Genomic DNA, 12,457 nt, shown 5'->3' with positions numbered 1-12,457 from the left:
TACTTCGTTACTATACATCTCTGCTTATTGGTCAGCCTAACATGCACTACACATGCTGAAAAACACCCCGAATAGTTGTAAAATATACAATGTGGCCCTGAAAATTTTGGAGACCCCTGCGTTAAGGTGACACATCTGCGTTGTAGGGCATCACAATACACAGTAATATTGCATTATGTAATAAAACGGTCGGTGATGTGTGATTCTAAGCATGTAGGGGGTCTGTTGCCTTAATGCAATGCACCTCAATGCACCCCAAAGAAGTGATAAAAAAAAAGTTCTGGCTGCACATAAATTGTAATTAGTAAAAAAGTGTAAAGCGGTATCAGAATTTTAATTTATTATCATACAAATCTTTTTTTGCTGGTGTGATCAGGTGACATCCAGGCAGCAGTAGATGCAATGACCTGTCCCTTTAACCACTTGCCGACCAGCCGCCGTAGTTTTGTGGCAGCAGTTTGGCTCTGTCCCGCAAAACGATGTGCCGGTACGTCAGTTTGCGGGACCGCTAGCAGGGGGTACGCGCGCGCCCATTCACCAGTGTAGGTCCGGCGGCCGCGACTTCCGCCGGGCACCCGCGATCGCTCTTCGTGGAGACAGAACGGCGGTCTGCTGTTGTGCTGTTGTAAACATGGCAGACCGCTGTTCTGTCAGCAATGAACACAGGGATCCCGTGTTCCTCTTATTTAGGAACACAGGTCTATGTGGTCATGCAGAAAGCCCATCCCCCCGCACAGTTAGAAAGCACTCCCCAGGAACACATTTAACCCTTTGATTGCCCCTGGTGTTAACCCCTTCCCTGCCAGTGTCATTATTACAGTAACAGTGCATATTTTTAGCACTGATTACTGCAGTAATGTCACTGGTACCCCCAAGTGTCAAAAATGTCAGTCAGGGGTCCGATTTGTCCGCCGCAATGTCGCAGTCCTGCTAAAAATGATATAAATCTTTTTCCTGGTTTGTAGATGCGATAACATTTGCGCAAAACAATCAAAATACGCTTATTGGGTGTTTTTTAACCAAAAATATGCAGCAGAATACAAATGAAAAAAATTAGATTTTTACGCTTTTTTTTTTATTGGGAATGTTAACCACTTACCGTCTGCTTACTCGAGCACTACTGCGGCAAAGTGGCTGGTTATCGTCTGGCGAAGTAGACCTACGTCGCCAGACACTCCCCGCGCGCGCCGCCGGAGGCTCGCTCCCGCTATGTTCAGTCACAGTGGGAGTCGGGCCAGGGGAGGAGCGGCGGCGATCGCCGCTGCTCTTCCCCGATCGTCGGGGAATCGAGTGTGGAGATCCGCCCGCTTGTGTAAACACAAGCGGGCAGATCTCCTAAGTGACAGGCAGGGTCAGAATGCAGGGTTCAGCATAGCTGAACATGTGATCTGTCCTTGTGTCACTCAGTCACCTCCCCCCACACACGTCAGTAAGCACCAGGCATACATTAACCCCTCCCTCTCCAATAAAATTAACCCCTTCCCTGCCAGTGTCATTTTTACAGTAACAGTGCATATATATAGCACTGATTACTGCAGTAATGTCACTGGTACCCCCAAAAGTGTCAAAAATGTCAGTCAAGGGTCCAATCTGTCCGCCGCAATGTCGCAGTCCCACAAAAAAAATCGCAGATCGCCGCCATTATTCGTTAAAAAAAACCACCAAAAATGACAAAAACCTTTCCCTTAGTTAGTAAACGCAATAACTTTTGCGCAAACCAATCAAAATACGCTTATTGTGATTTTTTTTTACCAAGCATATGTAGCATAAAACAAATTGGCCAAAAATTTAAAAAAATTTTGATTTTTACATTTTTTTGGGGGGGAATTTCATATAAAAAAAATGTGAAAAATATTGTTATTTTTTCAAAATTTACGCTCTTTTTTTTGTTTATAGCGCAAAAAAGTAAAAATTGCACAGGTGATCAAATACCACCAAAAGAAAGCTCTGTTTGTGGGAAAAAAAGGACGTAAATTTCATTTGGGTACGGCATCGCACGACCGCGCAATTGTCAGAAAGTCGCACAGTGCCGAATCGCAAAAAGTGGCTCAGACTTAAGACAGCAAAATCCTCCGGTGGTAAAGTGGTTAAATAGCCGAAAGTAAAATCTTTTTTTTTTTTTTTTCAGTTTTGTCGCCCTTTTTTATTTATAGCACAAAAAAAAAAAAAAATCACACAGGTGATAAAAAACCACCAAAAGAAAGCTCTATTTGTGGTAAAAAAGGACATAAGTTTTATTTGGGTACAGCATCCCATGACCACGCAATTGTCAGTTAAAGTAATGCAGTGCTGTATCGCAAAAAATTGCCTGATCATTAAGGGGGTAAATCCTTCCGGTCCAGAACTGGTTAAATTAAAGTAAAACAATAGGAAAAACTTTTTTTTAATTTTGCATAGGGTAAGAGAGGATTATAACTGCTGTCAGATATTTTTTCACCATCTGTGTCCCATTGCGGAGATTTCCCTTCACTTCCTGTCCCATAGCCAAACAGGAAGTGAGAGGGAATCCCTGCAAATTAAGGGAATTCCCTGGGGACCCCCCAGATTTACCAGAACTAGTCTCCCCATTGGAAGATTTCCTCGCTATTACTTTTCTGGGGACAATTCAAAATTTGGGATTATCTTATACTTTCAGTGATAATGGTAAACAGGACAAATAGAAAGGATAAATCCCCCTAATGAGGGCACAGACAGCAATAAAAAACTGACAGGGGTTCTAATCCCTCCCCACTCTGTCCAAAACCCCCCAAAAAGTTTTGCCTTTAGTTATACTTTAATAAAACAGTTCCCAAAAAAGTAATTCGCAGACAACAGCGCCATCTGCTGTACACTCTCAAAATCACTGCTATGGGAAAAAGCGCCCATAGCAAAGATGGCGCCCGCAGTACTTCCTTATTGTGAACAGCTATTTATGTAAGTTGCTGACTACAGTGCCCGCGGTGGACCAAACTTCAGCGGAGGAAAATCGCGTTTTCTGGTAAGAGAGTTTTCCTTCTTCCTGCCATTGTTAGTATTTATAGATTTCTAGGTATTCTTCCCCTCTGAGGGTCCTGTGTGATAGAAGCACAGGAGGGTTCCTGCCAGCACTGCAGAATACCATAGCACTGAGGTGTGTCATGTGACCCTGACCCCTTCTAGGTCATATAGGAAGGTGATAGTCCTGCAGACAGCAGTGTGGGCTCCCTGTGAGCTCAGGGGGGGGTGCTTATAATTGAATGCATTCATGTCATGGGGTTGCTGGTGTTACAGTGGAGAAAGATAGGGGGAGCCATATGGACAATGCTGGTTGCCTGGCTGCCATGGTGATCCCGTGCCTTCAGCGATGACCTGGAACAAGTATTTCCACTTGCTAACAAGGCCTTTTCTGGAACTTTGTGTTTGAAAGTTTAAATCAGATTTTTTTTTGCTACAAAATTACTTAGAACCCCCCATACATTTTATATATATATATGTTAGGTATAGACTGATTATCGGCAAGGGCTGATATGCACTTTCCCTGATATATCGGTATCGGCCCCGGAACTGGCCGATATTGCCGATATTTTTGTGACATCATTCTGCCTTCTTAGGCCGCCTCCCTCGCCTTGGACAGCCTCGTCTGGAGTCAGGACTAGTCTCGCGGGAGTGAATCACAGCCATACACCCACATCCACAGGCCTTGTACCAGCCAGCCACAGGCACTGTACCAGGGTGCCAGCCACCCACCCACATCCACAGCCCCTGTACCAGCCACCCACCCACCACAGGGTGCCAGCCACCCACCCACCACAGGGTGCCAGCCGCCCACCCACCCACCCACCACAGGGTGCCAGCCACCCACCCACCACAGGGTGCCAGCCACCCACCCACCCACCCACCACAGGGTGCCACCCACCCACCCACCACAGGGTGCCAGCCACCCACCCACCCACCACAGGGTGCCAGCCATCCAGCTATTAAGCATTAAACAAAAATTAATATGTTCAGTACCAGATTTGTGTCAAAAATTGTCTTTATTTTTCAAAACTTCAAACGTGCAAAATATCGGCCCATGTCACCGATACCGATATGTTGGGGCAAAAATATCGGTATCGGCCCTGAAAAAACATTAGTCTATCTCTAATAAATAAATATATATATATATATATATATATATATATAATCAAAAAAGCAAGGGGATTTCCAGTCACTACTTACCAACCACCCAGCGACCAACCGAATTAACCTGTCTAACAGTAGTTGGACAGATTAATTTGGCTGGTTGGTAAGTAGTGACTGGAAATCCCCTTGCTTTTTTGATCTGCGTTTGCCCTTCCAGTGCTCCGTACTGTTAAGACCAGTTATAGGTGGGGGAGGTGACCACTTTTTACAATTTCGCACATATATATGTATATGTACTGTATACACACTGCTCAAAGAAAATAAAAGGAACACTTTTTAAGCAGAGAAAAGCATCAAGTCAGGTAAACTCTGGGATATTGATCTGGTCATTTAAGTAGCAGAGAGGGGTGTTAATCTGTTTCAGCTGCTTTGGTGTTCATTAAATTAACAACAGGTGCACTAGATTGGCAACAGTTAGACAGCTTTCAAAACAGGAATGGTTTTACAGGTGGAGGCCACTGACATTTTTTTCCCTACTCATCTTTTCTGAATGTTTTGCATTTGGCTAGGGTCATTGTCACTACTGGTAGCATGAGACGATACCTGGACTCTATAGAGGATGCACAGGCAGTCCAACTCCTCCAGGATGGTACATCAATACGTGCTATTGCCAGAAGGTTTGCTGTGTCTCCTAGCACAGTCTCAAGAGCATGGAGGAGATCCCAAGAGACAAGCAGTTACTCTAGGATAGCTGGACAGGGTCGTAAAAGGTCCTTAACCCATCAGCAGGGCCGGTATCTGCTCCTTTGTGCAAGGAGGAACAGGATGAGCACTGCCAGAGCCCTACAAAATGACCTCCAGCAGGCCACTGGTGTGAATGTCTCTGAACAAACAATCAGAAACAGACTTCATGAGGGTAGCCTAAGGGCCTGACTGTAACGCTCCTGCGTTTTTATTGTAAGCTGGATTTGCAGCTGCAGAATCTCCACTCAGTAGTCATGTAGAGATGTGTTGGAATACCAGATCCAACTCTCCAGACTCATCACTGTGGGCCTGTCTGCTTCAGCATACAGATATACACACACTCAATAAGATGTTCCTGGAGTGATAGGATGTATATGACAGTATGGAGGTGATGTGCTGAAGGGACAGGTGTGAGCAGTGACAGCAATGATAAGCACTTGATAGTAATGTTCAGGAGAGTAGTAGATGGTAATAGGTAGAATGCAGATAGGTTAGTAATCATGTATGGTAACAGGTGGTAAGGACAGCAGATGACATATACAGGAGAGACTAACCCAGTGCAAGGATAGATGGTAGTAGACTCAAGAGCTAGCAATCTATGTAACAGTGCAGATGGTAGAATTAGTATGCATAGATAGTAACAGTCCTTAATGTGCAGAAGATGATAGTGTAAGTTAGTTATGGAGGATTCCCCTGTGGGGTACTTATCACTAGTAAGGTTCAGTAAGTAGAGGGGTCCAGTAGTGAGGGAGTGATCCGGTAGCGAGATACGGGATCAGTTGCGAGGTTCCGGTCTGTTCCAGGTAAAGGCAAATAGCTGGAGGTTCCGACAGCAAGACAAGGCTTGTAAGCATGTAGGCACACATTGAACGAACAACGTGAGAGAGAACGCCGGCGATTGAAATAGCCGATCAGCGGCGCTCAGCGATGACGTCATCCGTCTTAAAGGTGTATGCGTTCCACCTAACTAGAAAGGTGGGACGCAATGTTGAAAGGAAAATGGTAAATAAGGGTACCAAAGGTACCAGAATCTTACACTGACATCCTCTAGTGGGCCCTGTGCTCACTGCCCGGCACCATGGAGCTCGATTGCCATTGAACACCGGAATTTGCAGGTCCACCACTGGCACTCTGCTGCCACTCCTCGGCCAACACCTCCATGGCTATCGGTCAATCAAGGCCCCTCCAGCAGGCAGTGAATCCCCCTGGACAACAGCACAAAAATCTTCACAGAGCTTCACTTTTTCCCACATTTTGTTATGTTATAGCGTTTTTCCAAAATGGATAAACTTTATTATTTTCCTCAAAATTCTACAAACAATCCCCAATAATGACAAAGTGAAAGAAGTTTGTTTGAATTCTTTGAAAATTTATTAAAAATTAAGTTTTAATAAGTATTCACTGCCTTTGCCATGACACTCAAAATTGAGCCCAGGTGTATCCTGTTTTCACTGATCATCCTTGAGATGTTTCTACAACTTGATTGGAGTCCACCTGTGGTAAATTCAGTTGATTGGACATGATTTGGAAAGGCACACAGATGTCTATATAAGGTCTGCCAGTTAACAGTGCATGTCAGAGCATAAACCAAGCCATGAAGTTCAAGACATGTAGACTTCCAAGACAGGATTGTATTGAGGCACAGATCTGGGGAAGGGTACAGAAAAATTTCTGCATTATTGAAGGTCCTAATGAGCACAGTGGCCTCCATCCATAAATGGAAGAAGTTTGGAACCACCAGAACCCCTTCCTAGAGCGGGCCACCCAGCCCAAACTGAGCAATAGGGGGAGAGGAGCCTTAGTCAGGGAGGTGACCAAGAACCCAATCGTCACTCTGACAGAGCTCCAGCATTTCTCTATGAAGAGAGAAGAACCTTCCTGAAGAACAACCATCTCTGCAGCACTCCACCAATCAGGCCTGTATGGTAGAGTGGCCAGAAGGAAGCCACTCCTTAGTAAAAGGCATGACAGTCCACCTAGAGTTTGCCAATAGGCACCTGAAGGACTCTCACACCATAAAAAACAGAATTCTCTGGTCTGATGAAACAAAGTTTGAACTCTTTGGCCTGAATGGCAAACATCATGTCTGGAGAAAACCAGGCACCGTTCATCACCTGGCCAATACCATCCCTACAGTGAAGCATGGTGGTGGCAGTATCATGCTGCGGGGATGTTTTTCAGCAGCAGGAACTGGGAGACTAGTCAGGATCGAGGGAAAGATGAATGCAGCAATGTACAGAGACACCCTTGATGAAAACCTGCTCCAGAGCGCTCTGGACCTCAGACTGGGGTGAAGGTTCATCTTCCAACAGGACAACGACCCTAAGCACACAGCCAAGATAACAAAGGCGTGGCTAGAAGACATTTTTATGAATGTCCTTGAGTGTCCCAGCCAGAGCCCAATTGAACATCTCTGGAGAGATCTGAAAAATGCTGTGCACCAACGCTCCCCATCCAACCTGATGGAGCTTGAGAGGTCCTGCAAAGACGAATAGAAGAAACGGCCCAGAAATAGGTGTGCCAAGCTTGTAGCACCATACTCAAAAAGACTTGAAGCTGTAATTGGTGCCAAAGATGCTTCAACAAAGTATTGAGCAAAGGCTGTGAATACTTTATGTACATATGTTATGTTTTTTTCTTTTTTTTTTTTTTTAATACATTTGCAAAGATTTCAAACAAACTTCTTTCACATTGTCATTATGGGGGATTGTTTATAGAATTTTGAGAAAAATAATGAATTTGATCCATTTTGGCATTAGGCTGTAACATAACAAAATGTGGAAAAAGTGAAGCGCTGTGAACACTTTCCAGATGCACTGTTTATAAGAAAGTCCAAGGAATACACGTGGTACCAGATGAAATCTCTGTAAGAGAAGTTATACAGCGGCGGACAGATCGGACCCCTAACTGACATTTTTGACACTTTTTGGGGGACCAGTGACATTACTACAGCAATCAGTGCTAAAAATATGCACGGTTACTGTAATAATGACACTGGCAGGGAAGGGGTTAAATGTAAGCCTAGGGGGTGTGTTTACTAATTTGGGGGGAGGGGCTTGTGAAATGACCATAGAGACCTGTGTTCCTATATAGAAGGATCACAGACACTCTGTGATCATTTCAGAGAGAAGAACGGTCAGCTGTGTTTTCAACATCTGCCTGTTATTCTCTCTCAGCGGGGAAGCCAAGAAAATATCCCCCACACCATTACACCACCACCAGCCTGAACCACTGATACAAGGCAGGATGGATCCATACTTTCATGTTGTTTACGCCAAATTCTGACCCCACCATCTGAATGTTGCAGCTGAAATCGAGGCTCGTCTGGCCAGGTCACATTTTTCCAATTTTTTATTGTCCAATTTTGGTGAGTCTGTGCAAATTGTAGCCTCAGTTTCCCGTTCTTAGCTGACAGGGGTGGCACCCAGGGTGGCCCTCTGCTGCTATAACCCATCTGCTTCAAGGTTCGATGTGTTGTGCGTTCAGAGATGGTTTTCTGCATACCTTGGTTACTGTTGCCTTTCTATCATCTGGAACCAGTCTGCCAATTCTCCTCTGACATCAACAAGGCATTTTCATCCACACAACTGCCGCTCACTGGATATTTTCTATTTTCGGTCCATTCTCTGTAAACCCGAGAGATGGATGTGTGTGTAAATCCAAGTAGATCAGCAGTTTTTGACATACTCGGACCAGCCCATCTGGCACCAACAACCTTGTAATGTTCAAAGTCGCCTAAATCCCCTTTCTTCCCCATTCTGATGCTCGGTTTGAGCTTCTAGATCAGTTTTTCTCAACCTTTTTTCAGTCAAGGCACCCTTTAAAATTATGGACATTCTCACGGCACCCCATTTTAAAATGTAAAAAACTATCTAATAGTTTTACATAATGTGGCAGCATTGACACACATAGAACACTAATCGTTAGTGGTAATTTATTCTTCCAAAGCTAATACACTTTTGCACACTAGTACTGACTATTACTCCAGTGTTTCTCCTCTTCACCTCTTCCCTCAGTTTCTCTCCATCATTTAGCCAATGTGACCCCCAGAGTTGATGGAGAGGGGCAGGGGAGGGTCAAATAAGGATGAGCAACACCCTTCTTATCAACACTGATGACATCACTGGTTTTTAGGATACCGGTGTCTGGAAGGTAAAAATGGTGCAAAATAAAAACCTGTGGTTTTGTCTAACTAAAAGGAAGGCTTGATCCCCCTGCTGGCTTGTTTACATTTTTGGGCAATTTTTCGGCATTTTGCCAAGGCACCCTTGAAAAAAGCTCAAGTCACCCCAGGGTGTCTGGGCACTCTGGTTGAAAAAAGGCTGCTCTAGATGCCTAAATGCATTGAGTTGCTGCCATGTGATTGGCTGATTAGCAATTTGTGTTACCAAGCAATTGAACAGGTGTACCTAATAAAGTGGCCGGTGACTGAATATAGTATTATAGGGGGATCTTATGTCTATTGGGTTAACCACTTGTCGACCGCTCACTGTGCTGCTAGTGTGGCACAGTGGCTCCCCTGGATCCAGCGACGTAGACCTACGTCGCTGGACTCCTAGCGGTCTCGGCGGCGTGCGCTCGCTGTGTTTAGACACAGTGGGAGTCAGGCCAGAGGAGTAGAGGCGGCGATCACCGCCTCTCTTCCCCGATCGTCTGGGAAAGTGTGAGAAGATCCGCCCGCTTATGTAAACAAAGCAGGCGGATCTTCTCTGTGACAGACAGGAGGAGATCACAGGATTCAGCATAGCTGAACCTGCGATCTGTGTCTGTGTCACACAACCCCCTCCCCCCACACACGTCCGTAAGCATGAGGCATACATTTAACCCCTTTATCATCAACAGTGTTAACCCCTTCCCTGCCAGTGTCATTATTACAGTAACAGTGCATATTTTTAGCACTGATTACTGTAGTAATGTCACCGGTTCCCCTCAAAAGTGTCAAAAATGTCAGTTAGGGGGCCGATCTGTCCGCCGCAATGTCACAGTCCCGCAAAAAATCGCAAATCGCCGCCATTACTAGTAAAAAAAAAAAAAAAAACAATAAAAATTACAAATCTTTCGCGTAGTTAGTAAACGCAATAACTTTTGCGCAAACCAATCAAAATACGCTTATTGCGATTTTTTTTTTTTTTCTACCAAAAATATGAAGCAGAAAACAAATTTTGATTTTTAAATTTTTTTTTTTTTGGGAATGTTATATATCAGAATGTGAAAAAATATATATTTTTTTTTTTTCAAAATTTTTTACTAAAAAGTAAAAATCGCACAGGTGATCAAATACCACCAAAAGAAAGCTCTGTTTGTGGGGAAAAAAAGGACATAAATTTCATTTGGGTACAGCATTGCACGACCGCGCAATTGTCTGTTAAAGTAACGCAGTGCCGAATCGCAAAATATGGCCTGGTCAGGAATGGGGTAAAATCTTCCGGTCTTAAAGTGGATAAAAATACGCTCATTAACCACTTGCCGACCGCCGCACGACTATCTACGTCGGCGGTCAGCCCCTCACAGGCAAACTAACGTGAGGGTCTAGGGAGCGAGCGCGCGCCCCCGGAGGCGCGCTCCCGCTCCCGCGTGGTCACGGACCCCCCCCGCGCGTGTGACCAGCGGACCCGATGTCCGCCGGCCACTCTGGGATCGGCGGGGGGAGAGGGAGAATGTCAGGCAGCTTGTGTAAACAAGCTGCCTGTCATTCTCCTCGCTGTAAAGACACTGATCACATGGATCTACTATGTAGATCCGTTGATCAGTGTCCTTACAGCTCAAGCCACAGCCAATCACAGTAGAAAGCACGCCCCTAGGGACACACACAGCCCCTCCCTCCCAAATAAAGTTAACCCCTTCACTACCAGTGTATTTTTACAGTAACAGTGCATATATATAGCACTGATTACTGTAGAAATGTCACTGGTAACCCCAAAAGTGTCAAAAATGTCAGTCAAGGGTCCGATCTGTCCGCCGCAATGTCGCAGTACCGCACAAAAAATCGCAGATCGCCGCCATTACACGTTAAAAAAAAAAAACAACAAAAATGACAAAAATATTTCCCTTTGTTAGTAAACGCGATAACTTTTGCGCAAACCAATCAAAATACGCTTTTTGCGATTTTTTTTTTTTTTTTTTTTTTTTTTTTTTTTTTTTTTTTTTTTACCAAACATAGGTAGCATAAAACAAATTGGCTGCAAATGTTAAAAAATTTTGATTTTTACATTTTTTGGGGGGGGAATTTCATATAAAAAAATGTGAAAAATATTGCTATTTTTGCAAAATTGACGTTCTTTTTTTGTTTATAGCGCGTGATCAAAAAATCGCACAGGTGATCAAATACCACCAAAAGAAAGCTCTGTTTGTGGGAAAAAAAGGACGCCAAATTCGTTTAGGTACAGCGTCGCACGACCGCGCAATTGTCCGTTAAAGTCACGCAGTGCCGAATCGCAAAATACCCCCTGGTCGGAATGGGGGTAAAATCTTCCGGGGCTTAAGTGGTTAAAAAAATTTTTGGTCAAAGACATGTAGCTAAATACATTTTGGCCTAAATATATGACAAAAATTGAATATATCGGACATTTTTTAACAGTCAAAGTAGAAAATGTCAATTTTTCGCAAAATTTTTGCTCTTTTTTTTTTTTTTTATTAATCTCACATAAAATAAAAAGCGCAGAGGTGATCAAATACCACCAAAAGAAAGCTTTGTTTGTGGGGAAAAAAAGGACGTACATTTTGTGTGGGTACAGCATTGCATGACCGCGCAATTGTCAGTTAAAGTCGCGCAGTGCCAAGTTGAAAAAAGTGGCCTGGTCTTTGAGCAGCAAAATCTTCCGGGGCTGAAGTGGTTAAATAATCTACTTCTAATATGTGAATAAGTCAGCATTTGCACTCTCTTAGGAGGGGAGAGAAAATGATCCCATAGTACACCTAACCATCTCATCTATATACATAATCATCCATCAAACACAAAGACAGACATCCACCTATGACATCTCAGACATAGAAGCGGTGCCTGTCCTCTAAACATATAATAAGTAGAGGACAGGGAGTGAAAACGCACCGCTTCTATGTCTGAGATGTCATAGGTGGATGTCTGTCTTTGTGTTTGATGGATGATTATGTATATAGATGGGATGGTTAGGTGTACTATGGGATCATTTTCTCTCCCCTCATGAGATCAAAAATAGCTGACTTATTGACTTATTATTTTTTTTAGATTATTTAACCACTTGCCAACCAGCCGCCGTATACTGGTTACACGGCGGCAGATCGGCAGGTGCCCCCGCAAAACCTGTACGGCAGTCCACGGGAGCGATCCTGGGGTCGCGCACGTGCTGTCGGAGGCACGAGTGCACGCCCACTCGCCAGCGGGAAAGCCGGTCCACAGAACCGTCGGCTGGCCGCGATCACTCCTCCGTGATGAGAGAACGGCGGTCTGCTGTTGTAAACACAGCAGACCGTTGTTCTCTCTGGAATCAACGCAGAGCTCCTGTTATCCTCCTATTTAGGAACACGGGTATCTGTATTGATTTCACAAGTCCACCCCCCCCCCCCACAGTTAGAAAACACCCCCCTAGGCCCACACTTAACCCTTTTATCGCCCCTGGGTTAACCCCTTCCCTGCCAGTGTCATTATTACAGTAGA

General features: G+C 44.4%; 1 protein-coding gene across 1 annotated transcript in view; it reads left to right on the top strand.

Moving 5' to 3' along the window:
* Positions 1-2,865: 2,865 nt before the first annotated feature.
* SDHAF3 (succinate dehydrogenase complex assembly factor 3) overlaps positions 2,866-12,457 on the top strand; it is a 70,150-nt gene continuing 60,558 nt past the window's right edge. Inside the window, exon 1 of the mRNA XM_082258384.1 lies at positions 2,866-2,977. The gene's annotated coding sequence lies outside the window, so the exon portion shown is untranslated. The remainder of the gene's footprint in view (positions 2,978-12,457) is intronic.

The sequence above is a fragment of the Pelophylax lessonae genome (assembly GCF_965119305.1).
Source record: "Pelophylax lessonae genome assembly, chromosome: 5".
In the NCBI taxonomy this organism is placed as follows: Eukaryota; Metazoa; Chordata; class Amphibia; order Anura; family Ranidae; genus Pelophylax; species Pelophylax lessonae.
Note: the sequence above shows the minus strand (reverse complement) of the source record. Positions and strands in the feature narration are given on the sequence as shown.